Genomic DNA, 21,367 nt, shown 5'->3' on the forward strand with positions numbered 1-21,367 from the left:
ACCTAACCTAACCTAACCCAAACTAATGTGCAGAGTTTTGCAGCCGCTTAGACCTATCACGTGACATTAGATCTGTTAAAGGCATGTGGGAGGGTTTTGTGGAGTACAGTTAATTATCTAACGGTCTCTGCTCTCTATATATATGTGAGGCGGACTGTGGGGATATGTGATACTGCAGCCACATTTGCAAAGACAGGCAGAGCTGAAGAAATACGCATCAAATGGTAAGTTTATATAATAATCTTATGGTGTTTTCGCTTACAGATTTAAATCTGCTAAATCTGTTCATGTACAGTATCTGAAACCTTATTTTCCTACATTTATATTTCCTCTAAGTTTTGGCTGCTTTGACTTCTTTAGAGGATGTTCTTTTAGTGCACGCACACACATTTACTTAGTTCCGCCTATTTAATGATCCATTTATTTTAGTTTTGTGTGACTTGTGGTGAACAGGAAAAACACATCATGCAGGGACACTCCCCTTCTCTTAGAAAATTATTATTTAACAGCAGGATTCAGATGGATTTAAAGTAATATTTTCTCACATTTAACCTTCTCTACTCTTAATCTAAGAAGTACAACTTTTGCTTGAGCTCTGGTTGTCTAAATGGGGTGTGTCAATGCAAGTAAACAGAAAACTTTCCTTGACCTTTTCTGCCAAATGCTCTTAAATACACTGCACATGTTTCATATGGACTTTGTCACATTGTCCTGTTGCGTCTCCTCACGTGGAATAGACAGAAAAAAAAAGAGGAAAAGTCAACAACTTTTCAGATTATGTTTGCAACATTTCACCACTATCAATAAAATCTTAACCTTTGTGTTGTCTTTGCGGACAATAGAGAGCTGCATTCGTCCGGGTCAAATTAGCTCTCCAACAAAAGGTGCGTAGTCCTATAATGAAAAATGTATCCAATTTTGTTTTTTCAAACCTCTTCATCCAACTTGATTCCAACTTATTGACACTGGTTTTACACTTTTTTTAAATTATTATTTATGGTCAATAGACCTCATTTTAATTAAATTTGTACTCATTTTTGAGAAAACAAAAAGTGAAAATTGTGACTTATTTTGATTTAATTAATTTCTTAATGGATTATCACAGACTGGTGTCTGTCATATTTTAGTCCGAATTTTTTTTTTAAACCATTTCATATTTTCCGATGCCAGCAAATAGTCACACCTGTTGTCCTCCTGTTGTCAAAACTGACCGTCTGTTTTTTAATGCTTGTAAGGCATAATGGAAAATTTATCACAAATTTTTGTGTCAAACCTCGTCACCCAACTTCATTCCAACTCACTGACACTGGTTTTACACTTTTTATTTTAAATTATTCCTCATTAGATCTCCTTTCTTCTGAATTTATAATGCATTTTTGAGTAAAAAAGAAGCCAAAATTGTGTATTATTTTTAGGATGAATTAGATCAAAGGAAATTTATTGATGGAATATCACTGTCTGGTACCTGTCATAGTTTTGTAAAAAAAAATGTTTTGAAACCAATTCAAATTTATGAATTTGAAATGGTCTGGTTTGATATTTTATTTTACATAATATATAAATTATCGCCCAATTCTGTGGCACACTTTGTTAGACAACATCATTCCAACTCAACACAACTAATTTTCACGCACCTCGTGTGTGAGTGAATGTGTGTGTGTGTGTGTGTGTGTGTGTGTGTGTGTGTGAGTTTGTTTTTGTTGTGTTCCCGTGTTGGGAAAGGAACAGCAAAGACCAGTTAGAACAGCTGGACACATGTTGAGCTTTGAACGTGTGTGTGTGTGTGTGTGTGTGTGTGTGTGTGTGTGTGTGTCTAAAATCAAAACATTTTATGTGTTAGATATACTTTTTGTTATTTTATCAAATCATTTGAATGGTGATGTGTATTTTTTACTTTTGGGGGACTACATACAGCTGGATCACTTGAACTAAGGCAAAGTATAATCTTTAAATGCGCTTCTCTGCTAAAGTTTATTATTGCATCTGCTGTTTTAGGCTATCTTGACTCCTAAAGCTCGTCTGTTTTTTGGTAGCTGGAATTGTACGTGATTGGATTCTTGTTTTCACTCAAATAACTGAGTCAAAGAGAACAAGTTTAGAGTTAAACTGGTGGTCTTTTATTCCAATTCTATTGAGAACTAAGTTGTATTTTACTTTCTACTGTTTGAGGTAAAAAGACTCTCTCCGGGACCAGTTTGTGACCTAAATTTAGAGACTGTGTGAAAGTTTTCTTTGTTTAGAAATCAGTTGTGAGTTTCTATTGCTGCCCATTTGTAACACCTGGTGACTGGAGGCCTAACGAGCAGGGGGTGTGGTCTGACCAGCTGTAGCTAACCCTGTTGTAAAACCAGGAAGTGTTTGAAGCATCAGCTTCAGCATCTGAGGGCTTGTCCGATGAAGACTTGGAGGATAAAGACAAAGGAGTCTTTCGTTGGAGTCTCTGAAGAATCGAAGGATAAAAACAACTCCTCTCTGGCCTCCTCTGTTTTATCTGCCCTCCCTTCAACTGACTCTTTCTCCCTCATGCATCCTAACTCAGCCACAGACACTCTCCTTTCTGCTCTGTCTTCCTCTCTTGATTCTCTCTGTCCTCTTACGTTACGACGGGTCCACAAGTCCTCCCCAGCTCCGTGGTTGTCTGACTCGGTGCGTGCCGAGAGAGCCACTATGAGAGCGGCAGAAAGGAAATGGGAAAAAAATCTAACCACCCTGATGACCTGCTCACTTATCAATTTCTCCTCTCCTCTTTCTCTGCCTCAATTTCTGCAGCCAAAAGCTCCTTCTCCCTAACCAGAGTTCAATCCTCATTTTCCAACCCCAAAAAGCTATTCTCCATCTTCTCCAACCTCCTTGACCCCCCCTCCTTCCCTCCTCCCTCCTCCCTTCTACCAAGCCACTTTGTCAACTACTTTACTAAAAAGATAGATGACATACACTCCTCATTTTCAAACCCAGCTTCTGTAACTACATTTTCATCAACTTCATCTTCAACCCCTTCGCTTTCCTCTTTCACCCCCCTGTCTCCCAATCAAGTTCTCACCTTGGTAACCTCCGCCCGCCCAACCACCTGCCCCCTCGACCCCATCCCATCTCACATTCTCCAGTCTATTGTTCCAGACCTTCTTCCTTTTCTCACCCATCTCATCAACACTTCTCTGTCAACTGGCTGTTTCCCGAACTCTCTGAAGGAGGCGAGAGTGAACCCTCTCCTGAAGAAACCCACCCTCAACCCGGCTGAAGTAAACAACTACAGACCCGTCTCTCTTCTTCCCTTTCTTTCCAAAACTCTCGAATGAGCTATCTTCAATCAACTCTCCTCCTATCTTCACCATAATAACCTTCTTGACCCTCACCAGTCTGGTTTCAACAGACCACTCAACAGAGACGGTCCTCCTTGCTGTTTCTGAGCAGCTTCACACTGCCAGAGCAGCCTCTCTGTCCTCTGTCCTGATCCTTCTGGACCTTTCTGCTGCATTTGACACAGTGAACCACCAGATCCTTCTTTCCTCCCTTCAGGACCTCGGTGTCTCAGGCTCTGCTCTCTCCCTGTTCTCATTCTACCTCAACGACCGCACCTACCGGGTAACTTGGAGAGGATCTGTGTCTGAACCTTGTCCTCTCACTACTGGTGTCCCTCAAGGCTCCGTCCTGGGTCCCCTCCTCTTCTCTCTGTACACCAACTCTCGGCTCTGTCATTCACTCGCATGGCTTTTCCTACCATAGCTATGCTGATGACATCCAACTAATCCTTTCTTTTCCCCAATCTGAAACACAGGTAGCAGCATGAATCTCTGCCTGTCTGACTGACATCTCTCAGTGGATGTCCTCACACCACCTGAAAATTAACTTCGACAAGACTGAACTGCTCTTCCCTCCAGGGAAAGACTCTCCCACCATCGACCTGACTACTACCATGGACAACTCTGTGTTATCCCCGACCCTGACTGCAAGGAACCTTGGAGACACTCGACAGTCAACTCTCTCTTACTGCCAACATCACTACAATGACACGTTCCTGTAGATACATGCTGCACAACATCAGGAGAATACGTCCCCTTCTCACTCAGAAGGCGTCACAGGTTCTGGTCCAGGCTCTGGTCATCTCACGTCTAAACTATTGTAACTCCCTCCTGGCAGGTCTACCTGTTAGTGCCATCCGACCTCAGCAGCTCATCCAGAATGCCGCAGCTCGACTGGTCTTTAACCTCCTAAATTCACTCCCACTACTCCGCTCCTCCTCCGCTCCCTTCACTGGTTACCAGTAGCCGCCCGCATCCGTTTCAAAACATTGGTACTTGCGTACCGCGCTGTGAACATATCAGGTCCAGTATACATCCAGGACATGGTCCAACCTTACATCCCAGCCCGCTCCCTCTGCTCAGCATCTACCAATCAGCTTGTTGCTCCTCACTGAGCTAAACACTCTACAAAATCATGACTGTTTGCTGTCCTGGCTCCTAAATGGTGGAATGAGCTCCCCAATGATATCAGGACAGCAGAAAGTCTATACATCTTCCGCCGCAAACTAAAAACACACCTCTTCTGACTTTACCTTGAACAGTAGAACTTTGGTAGTGCTTAAAATGGCACTTACTGATAGCACTTTGCAGTTTGGCTTTCTTGAAGAAATTGTATTTTCTTGATTCTTGTTGTTCTGGGTTTGTACACTCATGGTTGAAATGCACTTATTGTAAGTCGAATTGGACAAAAGCGTCAGCTAAATGTAATGTAATGTAATTTGCAGTATTGAAATATTGTTTCATTTTTGTGAATTACTTTGTTTTATGACTGAAAAGATGAAGAGCCGATAAGATGGAGTTTGATCCAGTAGAAGACCCCCATGAACCTCAACACTCAGTCACCAAGTCAGCTTCAGCTGCAAGCAATAACACAGGTAATATTTTAATTAGGAACAACAACATGGATTTTATGGATTATATTTCAGTTGTTCATTTCTGCAAACTCTGCACCACTTTAACATTGACATTTTAATGTTTAATCTACTGATGTTGTTTTGTTTGTTTCAGTGATCCCTGAGCTCACGCTTTTGTTAACTGGTGACAGAAATTCCATAGAGATCGGAACAAAAAACATCTTACTTGACCATGACGAGCAAACAAATGTGGAACAATTTTCAGCCAAACTGTATGATTTGTGTGGTCGGCACATCTCTGTCATTAACATGCTTGGTCTTCCAAACATTGACAGAGTCCCATTAAATCAGGGAATTCATGCCTTTCTCTTACTGGTACCATATGGACAGCACAACAGTCATTACAAATCAAGAGTGCAGTGGTTAGAAAAAACTTTTGGGAGAGGATTTCTCTCCTATTTAATGACAGTTGTAACTCATGAGTCAAATGAAAAATGTGAAGGTGCCCTGGCAGACCTGAAAGCTAATAGCAGTTTTGCTGAAAAAAGATACCACACATGTACAAGAACTATGACGGATGAAAAAGAGATCGTATCTCTGTTGGAAAAAATTGACGTCATGGTCTCTGAAAACAATGACCAGAGCTACAGCAGACTGACGTGTGTTCAAAATAAAGATCAGAAAGAACACCTGGACCACAACTCCTACAAAGAAGAAAGTGTTGGGACAGGTGAGATTATAATTTTGTAACTTTCCTGGCAAAACTTAACAGCAAAACAGCAAAACTTAACAGACAAAACATATTCAACAAAAATTACCTTGTGATTCATTAACAAACACAATATAGTTAAAACACCTTAAACAAACTAATGCTTTAATTGATAATACAAAAAGTATGAATCAAACAAATACACATCATATTCTAATAGACCGTACTTAAGAAAGAAATGTACCATGTCTTATAAGTATAAAAAAACAAAAACATCTCATGACTTCTGTCACAATTTTACTTTCATCATTGTATTGAGGATCTTCTCACAAATGTTTTGAGTAATTTGCCCTCTACAACAGCAGTTGGCGCTGTGACTCAATTTAATGTACTTCTGCCCAGACCCGTGTAAAATACATCTCAAATAGTATTTTTCTATTTGGCTTACGTTGACTTGATAAAACCACTAACCACAGATGAACATTATGCTCAATGATGAAAAAAACCTATAAATCAGTTAAATACCTTAATTGTTACATACCTCCTGTGGTTCAGCAAACAAATAGACTAAGATCTTTCAAATTCGTTCATTCTGACCTGAAAGGGGTGACATTGTGTCTTTGCAAGAAATGAATTTAAGAAAGAAAAGTTAGATATTAATTTGATATATTGAATATATTGCAAGATTCTCAGTCAATTTACTGTTATTTTTTAAAACCTGCAGAAGAAGAAATAGAGGTTTCAACTGAAGTCACATCTGGACCATCTGAGACCAAGGGCAAAGGTAAGATGTTAATTAAGAATTGAATTGTGCAGCAACACATAACCCAATTATTTTTAACCATTTTCTACATTGTTTAACTACTGAAGCGATGAAATTACACGTAAGTCATAACAGTGAAATTAAATAATATATTTTAAATTTGATATTCTTCAGTATAGTAGCCCCATTTTGCTTTGATAACAGCTTCGCACACTCTTCATTCTTTGGACGAACTAAAAAAGCTCATCACCTGGAGCTTTTCCAACAGTCTTGAAGGAGGTCCCACATGTGCTGAGAGACACCCATGTCTACCCTCATGGGAAACCCCAACCTTGTCCTATGTGAAAACCATCGGATTACACTTGAAACCACTGGGATTATATGTGAAAATTGATGTGGAACCAATGTGTATTTCCCTGCTAAACACATACAGTTATCAATGGGAAACCCGTTGGATTACACGTGAAACCCTGTTAAACTCAAGAGTAGTGAACTCAAATGCAGACACGCTATGAAGGCAGGAAAGCAGTTCATTGTGTTTACTACAAAACAGAGCAGATTAATCGAATGAAGAGGTAATGAGGAAGACACTGAAAACCTGCTGACTATCACAAACACAGAGACAAGGAGAGAGAGGGCGAGCTGCTCTGATGGAGACCTGAGGTTACTGCAGGTCAGATAATGTTCCAGTGGCAGATAGATAGATAGATAGATAGATAGATAGATAGATAGATAGATAGATAGATAGATAGATAGATAGATAGATAGATAGATAGATAGATAGATAGATAGATAGATAGATAGATAGATAGATAGATAGATAGATAGATAGATAGATAGATAGATAGATAGATAGATAGATACTTTATTAATCCCTCAGAGTGAAATTTGTATTAGATGGAACAAACTCAGAGGTATGTGAAACCCATGAGATTACATGGAAAACACACGTATGTTCCCATATGAAACACATACCTTTACCTGTGAAACGCATGAGACTACATGTCAAATTCATGAGATTACATTTTAAAACCATCAAACTGTGACACAATAAAATAAAACGAATACGTGATACGAATCAAGTTTCATTAACTTGATTCATTAACAAACACAATATAGTTAAAACACCTTAAACAAACTAATGCTTTCATTGAGAATACAGAAAGTATGAATCAAACAAATACACATCATATTCTAATAGACTGTACTTAAGAAAGAAATGTACCATGTCTTATAAATATAAAAAAAAAAACATCTCATGACTTCTGGCACAATTTTACTTTCATCATTGTAATGAGGATCTTCTCGCAAATGTTTTGAGTAATTTGCCCTCTACAACAGCAGGCGGCGTTGTGACTGAATTTAATGTACTTCTGCCCAGACCCGTGTAAATACATCTCAAATAGTATTTTTCTATTTGGCTTACATTGACAAATGACCTATTCTGTTATTTATTATTTTTTTTATAAGGACTTGATAAAACCACTATCCACAGATGAACATTATGCTCAATGAAAAAAAAAACTATTAAACAGTTAAATACCTTAATTGTTACATACCTCCTGTGGTTCAGCAAACAAAAAGACTAAGATCTTTCAAATTCTTTCATTCTGACCTGAAAGGAGGTGATATTGTGTCTTTGCAAGAAATAAATTTAAGAAAGAAAAGTTAGATATTAATTTGATATATTGAATATATTGCAAGATTCTCAGTCAATTTACTGTTATTTTTTAAAACCTGCAGAAGAAGAAATAGAGATTTCAACTGAAGTCACGTCTGGACCATCTGAAACCAAGGGCAAAGGTAAGATGTTAATTAAGAATTGAATTGTGCAGCAACACATAACCCAAATATTTTGACCATTTTCTACATTGTTTAACTACTGAAGCGATAAAATTACACGTAAGGAACAACATAGTGAAAGTAAATAATATATTTTAAATTTGATATTCTTCAGTATCGTAGCCCGATTTTGCTTTGGTAACAGCTTCGCACACTCTTCATTCTTTGGACGAACTAAATAAGCTCATCACCTGGAGCTTTTCCAACAATCTTGAAGGAGGTCCCACATGTGCTGAGAGACACCCATGTCTACTCTCATGGGAAACCCCAACCTTGTCCTGTGTGAAAACCATGGGATTACACATGAAAACAATGGGATTATACGTGAAAATTGATGTGGAACCAATGTGTATTCCCCTGTGAAACACATACAGTTATCAATGGGAAACCCGTTGGATTACATGCGAAACCCTGTTAAACTCAAGAGTAGTGAACTCAAATGCAGACACGCTATGAAGGCAGGAAAGCAGTTCACTGTGTTTACTACAAAACAGAGCAGATTAATCGGATGAAGAGGTAATGAGGAAGACGCTGAAAACCTGCTGACTATCACAAACACAGAGAAAAGGAGAGAGAGGGCGAGCTGCTCTGATGGAGACCTGAGGTTACTGCAAGTCAGATAATGTTCCAGTGATAGATAGATAGATAGATAGATAGATAGATAGATAGATAGATAGATAGATAGATAGATAGATAGATAGATAGATAGATAGATAGATAGATAGATAGATAGATAGATACTTTATTAATCCCTCAGAGGGAAATTTTTATTAGATGTAACAAATTCAGAATTAAGTGAAACCCATGAGATTACAGGTAAAACACACGTATATTCCCATTTGAAACACACGCCTTTACCTGTGAAACGCATGAGACTACATGTCAAATTCATGAGATTACATTTTAAAACCATCAAACTGTGACAAAATAAAATAAAACAAAAACGTGATACGAATCAAGTTTCATTAACTTGATTCATTAACAAACACAATATAGTTAAAACACCTTAAACAATCTAATGCTTTTATTGAGAATACAAAAAGTATGAATCAAACAAATACACATCATATTCTAATAGACCGTACTTAAGAAAGTAATGTACCATGTCTTATAAACAAAAACAAAAAAAAACATCTCATGACTTCTGTCACAATTTTACTTTCATCATTGTAATGAGGATCTTCTTGCAAATGTTTTGAGTAATTTGCCCTCTACAACAGCAGGCGGCGTTGTGACTGAATTTAATGTACCTCTGCCCGAACCCGTGTAAATACATCTCAAATAGTAGTTTTCTATTTGTCTTACATTGACAAATGACCTATTCTGTTATTTATTATTTTTTTATAAGGACTTGATAAAACCACTAACCACAGATGAACATTATGCTCAATGAAAAATAAAACTATTAAACAGTTAAATACCTTAATTGTTACATACCTCCTGTGGTTCAGCAAACAAAAAGACTAAGATCTTTCAAATTCTTTCATTCTGACCTGAAAGGAGGTGATATTGTGTCTTTGCAAGAAATAAATTTAAGAAAGAAAAGTTAGATATTAATTTTATATATTGAATATATTGCAAGATTCTCAGTCAATTTACTGTTATTTTTTAAAACCTGCAGAAGAAGAAATAGAGATTTCAACTGAAGTCACGTCTGGACCATCTGAAACCAAGGGCAAAGGTAAGATGTTAATTAAGAATTGAATTGTGCAGCAACACATAACCCAATTATTTTGACCATTTTCTACATTGTTTAACTACTGAAGCGATGAAATAACACGTAAAGAATACATAGTGAAAGTAAATAATATATTTTAAATTTGATATTTTTCAGTATAGTAGCCCGATTTTGCTTTGGTAACAGCTTCGCACACTCTTCATTCTTTGGAGGAACTAAATAAGCTCATCACCTGGAGCTTTTCCAACAATCTTGAAGGAGGACACCCATGTCTATTCTCATGGGAAACCCCAACCTTGTCCTATGTGAAAACCATCGGATTACGCATGAAATCAATGGGATTATACGTGAAAACTGATATGGAACCAATGTGTATTCCCCTGTGAAACACATACAGTTATCAATGGGAAACCCGTTGGATTACATGCGAAACCCTGTTAAGCTCTAGAGTAGTGAGCTCAAATGCAGACACACTATGAAGGCAGGAAAGCAGTTCACTGCGTTTACTACAAAACAGAGCAGATTAATCGGATGAAGAGGTAATAAGGAAGACACTGAAAACCTGCTGACTATCACAAACACAGAGAAAAGGAGAGAGAGGGCGAGCTGCTCTGAGGGAGACCTGAGGTTACTGCAGGTCAGATAATGTTCCAGTGGCAGATAGATAGATAGATAGATAGATAGATAGATAGATAGATAGATAGATAGATAGATAGATAGATAGATAGATAGATAGATAGATAGATAGATAGATAGATAGATAGATAGATAGATAGATAGATAGATAGATAGATAGATAGATACTTTATTAATCCCTCAGAGGGAAATTTTTATTAGATGTAACAAATTCAGAATTAAGTGAAACCCATGAGATTACATGTAAAACACACGTATATTCCCATTTGAAACACACGCCTTTACCTGTGAAACGCATGAGACTACATGTCAAATTCATGAGATTACATTTTAAAACCATCAAACCGTGACAAAATAAAATAAAACGAATACGTGATACGAATCAAGTTTCATTAACTTGATTCATTAACAAACACTATATAGTTAAAACACCTTAAACAATCTAATGCTTTTATTGAGAATACAAAAAGTATGAATCAAACAAATACACATCATATTCTAATAGACCGTACTTAAGAAAGTAATGTACCATGTCTTATAAACAAAAACAAAAAAAAACATCTCATGACTTCTGTCACAATTTTAATTTCATCATTGTAATGAGGATCTTCTCGCAAATGTTTTGAGTAATTTGCCCTCTACAACAGCAGGCGGCGTTGTGACTGAATTTAATGTAACTCTGCCCGAACCCGTGTAAATACATCTCAAATAGTAGTTTTCTATTTGTCTTACATTGACAAATGACCTATTCTGTTATTTATTATTTTTTTATAAGGACTTGATAAAACCACTAACCACAGATGAACATTATGCTCAATGAAAAATAAAACTATTAAACAGTTAAATACCTTAATTGTTACATACCTCCTGTGGTTCAGCAAACAAAAAGACTAAGATCTTTCAAATTCTTTCATTCTGACCTGAAAGGAGGTGATATTGTGTCTTTGCAAGAAATAATTTTAAGAAAGAAAAGTTAGATATTAATTTTATATATTGAATATATTGCAAGATTCTCAGTCAATTTACTGTTATTTTTTAAAACCTGCAGAAGAAGAAATAGAGATTTCAACTGAAGTCACGTCTGGACCATCTGAAACCAAGGGCAAAGGTAAGATGTTAATTAAGAATTGAATTGTGCAGCAACACATAACCCAATTATTTTGACCATTTTCTACATTGTTTAACTACTGAAGCGATGAAATAACACGTAAAGAATACATAGTGAAAGTAAATAATATATTTTAAATTTGATATTTTTCAGTATAGTAGCCCGATTTTGCTTTGATAACAGCTTCGCACACTCTTCATTCTTTGGAGGAACTAAATAAGCTCATCACCTGGAGCTTTTCCAACAATCTTGAAGGAGGACACCCATGTCTATTCTCATGGGAAACCCCAACCTTGTCCTATGTGAAAACCATCGGATTACGCATGAAATCAATGGGATTATACGTGAAAACTGATATGGAACCAATGTGTATTCCCCTGTGAAACACATACAGTTATCAATGGGAAACCCGTTGGATTACATGCGAAACCCTGTTAAGCTCTAGAGTAGTGAGCTCAAATGCAGACACACTATGAAGGCAGGAAAGCAGTTCACTGCGTTTACTACAAAACAGAGCAGATTAATCGGATGAAGAGGTAATAAGGAAGACACTGAAAACCTGCTGACTATCACAAACACAGAGAAAAGGAGAGAGAGGGCGAGCTGCTCTGAGGGAGACCTGAGGTTACTGCAGGTCAGATAATGTTCCAGTGGCAGATAGATAGATAGATAGATAGATAGATAGATAGATAGATAGATAGATAGATAGATAGATAGATAGATAGATAGATAGATAGATAGATAGATAGATAGATAGATAGATAGATAGATAGATAGATAGATAGATAGATAGATAGATAGATAGATAGATAGATAGATAGATAGATAGATAGATAGATACTTTATTAATCCCTCAGAGGGAAATTTTTATTAGATGTAACAAATTCAGAATTAAGTGAAACCCATGAGATTACATGTAAAACACACGTATATTCCCATTTGAAACACACGCCTTTACCTGTGAAACGCATGAGACTACATGTCAAATTCATGAGATTACATTTTAAAACCATCAAACCGTGACAAAATAAAATAAAACGAATACGTGATACGAATCAAGTTTCATTAACTTGATTCATTAACAAACACTATATAGTTAAAACACCTTAAACAAACTAATGCTTTTATTGAGAATACAAAAAGTATGAATCAAACAAATACACATCATATTCTAATAGACCGTACTTAAGAAAGTAATGTACCATGTCTTATAAACAAAAACAAAAAAAAACATCTCATGACTTCTGTCACAATTTTACTTTCATCATTGTAATGAGGATCTTCTCGCAAATGTTTTGAGTAATTTGCCCTCTACAACAGCAGGCGGCGTTGTGACTGAATTTAATGTACCTCTGCCCGAACCCGTGTAAATACATCTCAAATAGTAGTTTTCTATTTGTCTTACATTGACAAATGACCTATTCTGTTATTTATTATTTTTTTATAAGGACTTGATAAAACCACTAACCACAGATGAACATTATGCTCAATGAAAAATAAAACTATTAAACAGTTAAATACCTTAATTGTTACATACCTCCTGTGGTTCAGCAAACAAAAAGACTAAGATCTTTCAAATTCTTTCATTCTGACCTGAAAGGAGGTGATATTGTGTCTTTGCAAGAAATAAATTTAAGAAAGAAAAGTTAGATATTAATTTTATATATTGAATATATTGCAAGATTCTCAGTCAATTTACTGTTATTTTTTAAAACCTGCAGAAGAAGAAATAGAGATTTCAACTGAAGTCACGTCTGGACCATCTGAAACCAAGGGCAAAGGTAAGATGTTAATTAAGAATTGAATTGTGCAGCAACACATAACCCAATTATTTTGACCATTTTCTACATTGTTTAACTACTGAAGCGATGAAATAACACGTAAAGAATACATAGTGAAAGTAAATAAAATATTTTAAATTTGATATTTTTCAGTATCGTAGCCCGATTTTGCTTTGGTAACAGCTTCGCACACTCTTCATTCTTTGGACGAACTAAATAAGCTCATCACCTGGAGCTTTTCCAACAGTCTTGAAGGAGGTCCCACATGTGCTGAGAGACACCCATGTCTACCCTCATGGGAAACCCCAACCTTGTCCTATGTGAAAACCATCGGATTACACTTGAAACCACTGGGATTATATGTGAAAATTGATGTGGAACCAATGTGTATTTCCCTGCTAAACACATACAGTTATCAATGGGAAACCCGTTGGATTACACGTGAAACCCTGTTAAACTCAAGAGTAGTGAACTCAAATGCAGACACGCTATGAAGGCAGGAAAGCAGTTCATTGTGTTTACTACAAAACAGAGCAGATTAATCGGATGAAGAGGTAATGAGGAAGACACTGAAAACCTGCTGACTATCACAAACACAGAGACAAGGAGAGAGAGGGCGAGCTGCTCTGATGGAGACCTGAGGTTACTGCAGGTCAGATAATGTTCCAGTGGCAGATAGATAGATAGATAGATAGATAGATAGATAGATAGATAGATAGATAGATAGATAGATAGATAGATAGATAGATAGATAGATAGATAGATAGATAGATAGATAGATAGATAGATAGATAGATAGATAGATAGATAGATAGATAGATAGATAGATAGATAGATAGATAGATAGATAGATAGATAGATAGATAGATAGATAGATACTTTATTAATCCCTCAGAGTGAAATTTGTATTAGATGGAACAAACTCAGAGGTATGTGAAACCCATGAGATTACATGGAAAACACACGTATGTTCCCATATGAAACACATACCTTTACCTGTGAAACGCATGAGACTACATGTCAAATTCATGAGATTACATTTTAAAACCATCAAACTGTGACACAATAAAATAAAACGAATACGTGATACGAATCAAGTTTCATTAACTTGATTCATTAACAAACACAATATAGTTAAAACACCTTAAACAAACTAATGCTTTCATTGAGAATACAGAAAGTATGAATCAAACAAATACACATCATATTCTAATAGACTGTACTTAAGAAAGAAATGTACCATGTCTTATAAATATAAAAAAAAAAAACATCTCATGACTTCTGGCACAATTTTACTTTCATCATTGTAATGAGGATCTTCTCGCAAATGTTTTGAGTAATTTGCCCTCTACAACAGCAGGCGGCGTTGTGACTGAATTTAATGTACTTCTGCCCAGACCCGTGTAAATACATCTCAAATAGTATTTTTCTATTTGGCTTACATTGACAAATGACCTATTCTGTTATTTATTATTTTTTTTATAAGGACTTGATAAAACCACTATCCACAGATGAACATTATGCTCAATGAAAAAAAAAACTATTAAACAGTTAAATACCTTAATTGTTACATACCTCCTGTGGTTCAGCAAACAAAAAGACTAAGATCTTTCAAATTCTTTCATTCTGACCTGAAAGGAGGTGATATTGTGTCTTTGCAAGAAATAAATTTAAGAAAGAAAAGTTAGATATTAATTTGATATATTGAATATATTGCAAGATTCTCAGTCAATTTACTGTTATTTTTTAAAACCTGCAGAAGAAGAAATAGAGATTTCAACTGAAGTCACGTCTGGACCATCTGAAACCAAGGGCAAAGGTAAGATGTTAATTAAGAATTGAATTGTGCAGCAACACATAACCCAATTATTTTGACCATTTTCTACATTGTTTAACTACTGAAGCGATGAAATAACACGTAAAGAATACATAGTGAAAGTAAATAATATATTTTAAATTTGATATTTTTCAGTATAGTAGCCCGATTTTGCTTTGGTAACAGCTTCGCACACTCTTCATTCTTTGGAGGAACTAAATAAGCTCATCACCTGGAGCTTTTCCAACAATCTTGAAGGAGGACACCCATGTCTATTCTCATGGGAAACCCCAACCTTGTCCTATGTGAAAACCATCGGATTACGCATGAAATCAATGGGATTATACGTGAAAACTGATATGGAACCAATGTGTATTCCCCTGTGAAACACATACAGTTATCAATGGGAAACCCGTTGGATTACATGCGAAACCCTGTTAAGCTCTAGAGTAGTGAGCTCAAATGCAGACACACTATGAAGGCAGGAAAGCAGTTCACTGCGTTTACTACAAAACAGAGCAGATTAATCGGATGAAGAGGTAATAAGGAAGACACTGAAAACCTGCTGACTATCACAAACACAGAGAAAAGGAGAGAGAGGGCGAGCTGCTCTGAGGGAGACCTGAGGTTACTGCAGGTCAGATAATGTTCCAGTGGCAGATAGATAGATAGATAGATAGATAGATAGATAGATAGATAGATAGATAGATAGATAGATAGATGGATAGATGGATGGATGGACGGATGGACGGAGGACGGACGGACGGACGGACAGATAGACAGACAGACAGATAGATAGATAGATAGATAGATAGAAAGATAGATAGATAGATAGATAGATAGATAGATAGATAGATAGATAGATAGATAGATAGATAGATAGATAGATAGATAGATAGATAGATAGATAGATAGATACTTTATTAATCCCTCAGAGGGAAATTTTTATTAGATGTAACAAATTCAGAATTAAGTGAAACCCATGAGATTACATGTAAAACACACGTATATTCCCATTTGAAACACACGCCTTTACCTGTGAAACGCATGAGACTACATGTCAAATTCATGAGATTACATTTTAAAACCATCAAACCGTGACAAAATAAAATAAAACGAATACGTGATACGAATCAAGTTTCATTAACTTGATTCATTAACAAACACTATATAGTTAAAACACCTTAAACAATCTAATGCTTTTATTGAGAATACAAAAAGTATGAATCAAACAAATACACATCATATTCTAATAGACCGTACTTAAGAAAGTAATGTACCATGTCTTATAAACAAAAACAAAAAAAAACATCTCATGACTTCTGTCACAATTTTACTTTCATCATTGTAATGAGGATCTTCTCGCAAATGTTTTGAGTAATTTGCCCTCTACAACAGCAGGCGGCGTTGTGACTGAATTTAATGTACCTCTGCCCGAACCCGTGTAAATACATCTCAAATAGTAGTTTTCTATTTGGCTTACATTGACAAATGACCTATTCTGTTGTTTATTATTTTTTTATAAGGACTTGATAAAACCACTAACCACAGATGAACATTATGCTCAATGAAAAAAAAAACTATTAAACAGTTAAATACCTTAATTGTTACATACCTCCTGTGGTTCAGCAAACAAAAAGACTAAGATCTTTCAAATTCGTTCATTCTGACCTGAAAGGAGGTGATATTGTGTCTTTGCAAGAAATAAATTTAAGAAAGAAAAGTTAGATATTAATTTGATATATTGAATATATTGCAAGATTCTCAGTCAATTTACTGTTATTTTTTAAAACCTGCAGAAGAAGAAATAGATATTTCAACTGAAGTCACGTCTGGACCATCTGAAACCAAGGGCAAAGGTAAGATGTTAATTAAGAATTGAATTGTGCAGCAACACATAACCCAATTATTTTGACCATTTTCTACATTGTTTAACTACTGAAGCGATGAAATAACACGTAAGGAATACATAGTGAAAGTAAATAATATATTTTAAATTTGATATTTTTCAGTATAGTAGCCCGATTTTGCTTTGATAACAGCTTCGCACACTCTTCATTCTTTGGAGGAACTAAATAAGCTCATCACCTGGAGCTTTTCCAACAATCTTGAAGGAGGACACCCATGTCTATTCTCATGGGAAACCCCAACCTTGTCCTATGTGAAAACCATCGGATTACGCATGAAATCAATGGGATTATACGTGAAAACTGATATGGAACCAATGTGTATTCCCCTGTGAAACACATACAGTTATCAATGGGAAACCCGTTGGATTACATGCGAAACCCTGTTAAACTCTAGAGTAGTGAGCTCAAATACAGACACACTATGAAGGCAGGAAAGCAGTTCACTGCGTTTACTACAAAACAGAGCAGATTAATCGGATGAAGAGGTAATAAGGAAGACACTGAAAACCTGCTGACTATCACAAACACAGAGAAAAGGAGAGAGAGGGCGAGCTGCTCTGATGGAGACCTGAGGTTACTGCAGGTCAGATAATGTTCCAGTGGCAGATAGATAGATAGATAGATAGATAGATAGATAGATAGATAGATAGATAGATAGATAGATAGATAGATAGATAGATAGATAGATAGATAGATAGATAGATGGATAGATGGATGGATGGATGGATGGACGGAGGACGGACGGACGGACGGACAGATAGACAGACAGACAGATAGATAGATAGATAGATAGATAGATAGATAGATAGAAAGATAGATAGATAGATAGATAGATAGATAGATAGATAGATAGATAGATAGATACTTTAGTAATCCCTCAGAGGGAAATTTTTATTAGATGTAACAAACTCAGAATTAAGTGAAACCCATGAGATTACATGTAAAACACACGTATATTCCCATTTGAAACACACGCCTTTACCTGTGAAACGCATGAGACTACATGTCAAATTCATGAGATTACATTTTAAAACCATCAAACCGTGACAAAATAAAATAAAACGAATACGTGATACGAATCAAGTTTCATTAACTTGATTCATTAACAAACACAATATAATTAAAACACCTTAAATAAACTAATGCTTTTCTTGAGAATACAAAAAGTATGAATAAAACAAACACACATCATATTCTAATAGACCGTACTTAAGAAAGAAATGTACCATGTCTTATAAATATAAAAAAACAAAAACATCTCATGACTTCTGTCACAATTTTACTTTCATCATTGTAATGAGGATCTTCTCGCAAATGTTTTCAGTAATTTGCCCTCTACAACAGCAGGCGGCGTTGTGACTGAATTTAATGTACCTCTGCCCGAACCCGTGTAAATACATCTCAAATAATAGTTTTCTATTTGGCTTACATTGACAAATGACCTATTCTGTTATTTATTATTTTTTTATAAGGACTTGATAAAACCACTAACCACAGATGAACATTATGCTCAATGAAAAAAAAAACTATTAAACAGTTAAATACCTTAATTGTTACATACCTCCTGTGGTTCAGCAAACAAAAAGACTAAGATCTTTCAAATTCGTTCATTCTGACCTGAAAGGAGGTGATATTGTGTCTTTGCAAGAAATAAATTTAAGAAAGAAAAGTTAGATATTAATTTGATATATTGAATATATTGCAAGATTCTCAGTCAATTTACTGTTATTTTTTAAAACCTGCAGAAGAAGAAATAGAGATTTCAACTGAAGTCACGTCTGGACCATCTGAAACCAAGTGCAAAGGTAAGATGTTAATTAAGAATTGAATTGTGCAGCAACACATAACCCAATTATTTTGACCATTTTCTACATTGTTTAACTACTGAAGCGATGAAATAACACGTAAGGAATACATAGTGAAAGTAAATAATACATTTTAAATTTGATATTTTTCAGCATAGTAGCCCGATTTTGCTTTGATAACAGCTTCGCACACTCTTCATTCTTTGGAGGAACTAAATAAGCTCATCACCTGGAGCTTTTCCAACAATCTTGAAGGATGACACCCATGTCTATTCTCATGGGAAACCCCAACCTTGTCCTATGTGAAAACCATCGGATTACGCATGAAATCAATGGGATTATACGTGAAAACTGACATGGAACCAATGTGTATTCCCCTGTGAAACACATACAGTTATCAATGGGAAACCCGTTGGATTACATGCGAAACCCTGTTAAACTCTAGAGTAGTGAGCTCAAATGCAGACACACTATGAAGGCAGGAAAGCAGTTCACTGTGTTTACTACAAAACAGAGCAGATTAATCAGATGAAGAGGTAATGAGAATATTATGGAACCTTTGTGTTTGTCATTGGAGCACCGAATGGCGTGAAAGCTCCATTGAAATGTAAGGAATTATTATTATTCCGCGTTATTATTATTATGCTACGTAAACAACTGCTCTCCAAAACTCATGAAAGCGAGTTGGCGTGGCAAAATGTTAAAAGTAAGTTGTTAAAAGAAGTTGTTTTCGTCAACTGGTGGTGTGGCGGCCATTTTGAGGGTCTCAATGGCTGTAAATCTTGTGTACATGGACGGACCTTCTCCAAACTTTACAGGTATGATAACAGTCCGGGCCTGAACACATGTGCATGGTAATTTTTGGTCATAGTGATAGTGCCCCCTGGTGGCAACAGGAAATGTCACTTTTTAAACCTTCACATGCTATGTCGAGCTGGTTGATCAGATCCATGTCAAATCAGGTCTGAATAGTGTTAAGATGTTGATAATGATATATCGAGAAGTGAATGCGTTTTTGTCGAAGGGCGTCGCCATAGCAATGCATCAAACTTTTACGTTCCGCCATGACACAGGAAGTTGACGTTGACGGTCAAAAGATGCTTGAAACCTCCATCACACATCCATCCAGCGTGGTGAGACAATACATCTGATATGTGTTGTGCGAGTGGATGTATCCAAATGGCTTGCTAGCGCCCCCGGCACCTAGTTTCACCGACATGCACAAAATTCGGTGGAAATGTGTATCACATGGTGATGTACAAGAAAGTCTCCTGGCACCATGACCTCAACTTAACAGGAAGTCCACCATTTTGAATTTATTCGCCATTTTTGTCGATTTCCACCTGTTGTATTTTAACGAACTCCTACTACAGATTTTGTCGGACCAATTTGCATTTTGTCTGTCCTGTCTTAACACCTGGGAGATGAAAAGTTATCAAAAGAATTTGTTTTCGGCGAACGGTGTGCCCGTGTATGGAACAATATGTACATATTCTGATCTTCCTCAAACATTTCATGTTTGATAACAGTCCCGCCCTGAAGACACCTGTATGGTAATATTTGCTCAGTCATAACGCCCCCAGCTGGCAACTGGAAAATAAATATTTCATACTTTCCCGTCCTTCATCGAGGTAGTTGATCACATCAACATCAAATCAGGTCAGAATAACCTTAAAACATTGATGATGATATATTGAGAAGTCAGCTTTTTTGCGAAAGGGAGTCGCCAGGGTGATGCGGCAAAGTTAGATTTTTCACCTAGACACAGGAAGTTGATGTATAAGGTCCAGGAATGCTTCAAACCTCATGAAACTTTGCACATAAATCAGACATGTTAACCTCCACGGACCCGCTGGCTCATCAACATTTAGCATACGAGGGTTTGCATATCACTGCTTGTTGCTCATGTTATTGTACTTGTTGAGAATATGTTGGTGAAAAGTTGCAGTATTTGTGACACATTACATGTGATGACATGTTTTCCACATAGTACCACATATAACAACGTGGGGAAAAATCTTCCCACATAGTTTTCCCATGTTATATTTTGCTACATAACGTGTCCTACATGTGATCACGTGTCTCATGTGGAAAACATGGCTCATGTGATTTTGTTTATGGGTTAGTTGAGCAGTTCTTGCCATAATATGAATATGGATTAGTACAGTAGTTGAGCAGGTCTATTTTGCTGTTTACGAACAAAACTTTTGCACTACGTAAGTGATGATCTCAAACTCTTTAAGATCAAATATTTCACCAGTAAACTTTTGAAAAGGTTCAGCTGTTAACTGAAAATTCTTCCAGGTGACAAACTAATGAAGCTGGTTAAGACACTTCCATTAGTAGTGTAAAGCTGTCAGCAAGATAAACACCGGCTATTTTGAGTCAATATGAAACAAATTTAGGTTTGTTCATACAGTTTCATTCATTACTCAGTTTCATACTG

The 21,367-nt window shown here is 36.3% G+C and overlaps 1 pseudogene; it reads left to right on the plus strand.

Annotated features, from left to right (window-relative positions):
* The first annotated feature begins 207 nt into the window (after positions 1–207).
* Positions 208–21,367, plus strand: part of LOC138198235 (interferon-induced very large GTPase 1-like) — a 28,176-nt pseudogene continuing 7,016 nt past the window's right edge.

The sequence above is a fragment of the Embiotoca jacksoni genome, unplaced genomic scaffold, assembly GCF_022577435.1.
Source record: "Embiotoca jacksoni isolate LCO1_2020_lvr unplaced genomic scaffold, fEmbJac1.0.p SCAF_15, whole genome shotgun sequence".
Lineage (NCBI taxonomy): Eukaryota > Metazoa > Chordata > Actinopteri > Embiotocidae > Embiotoca > Embiotoca jacksoni.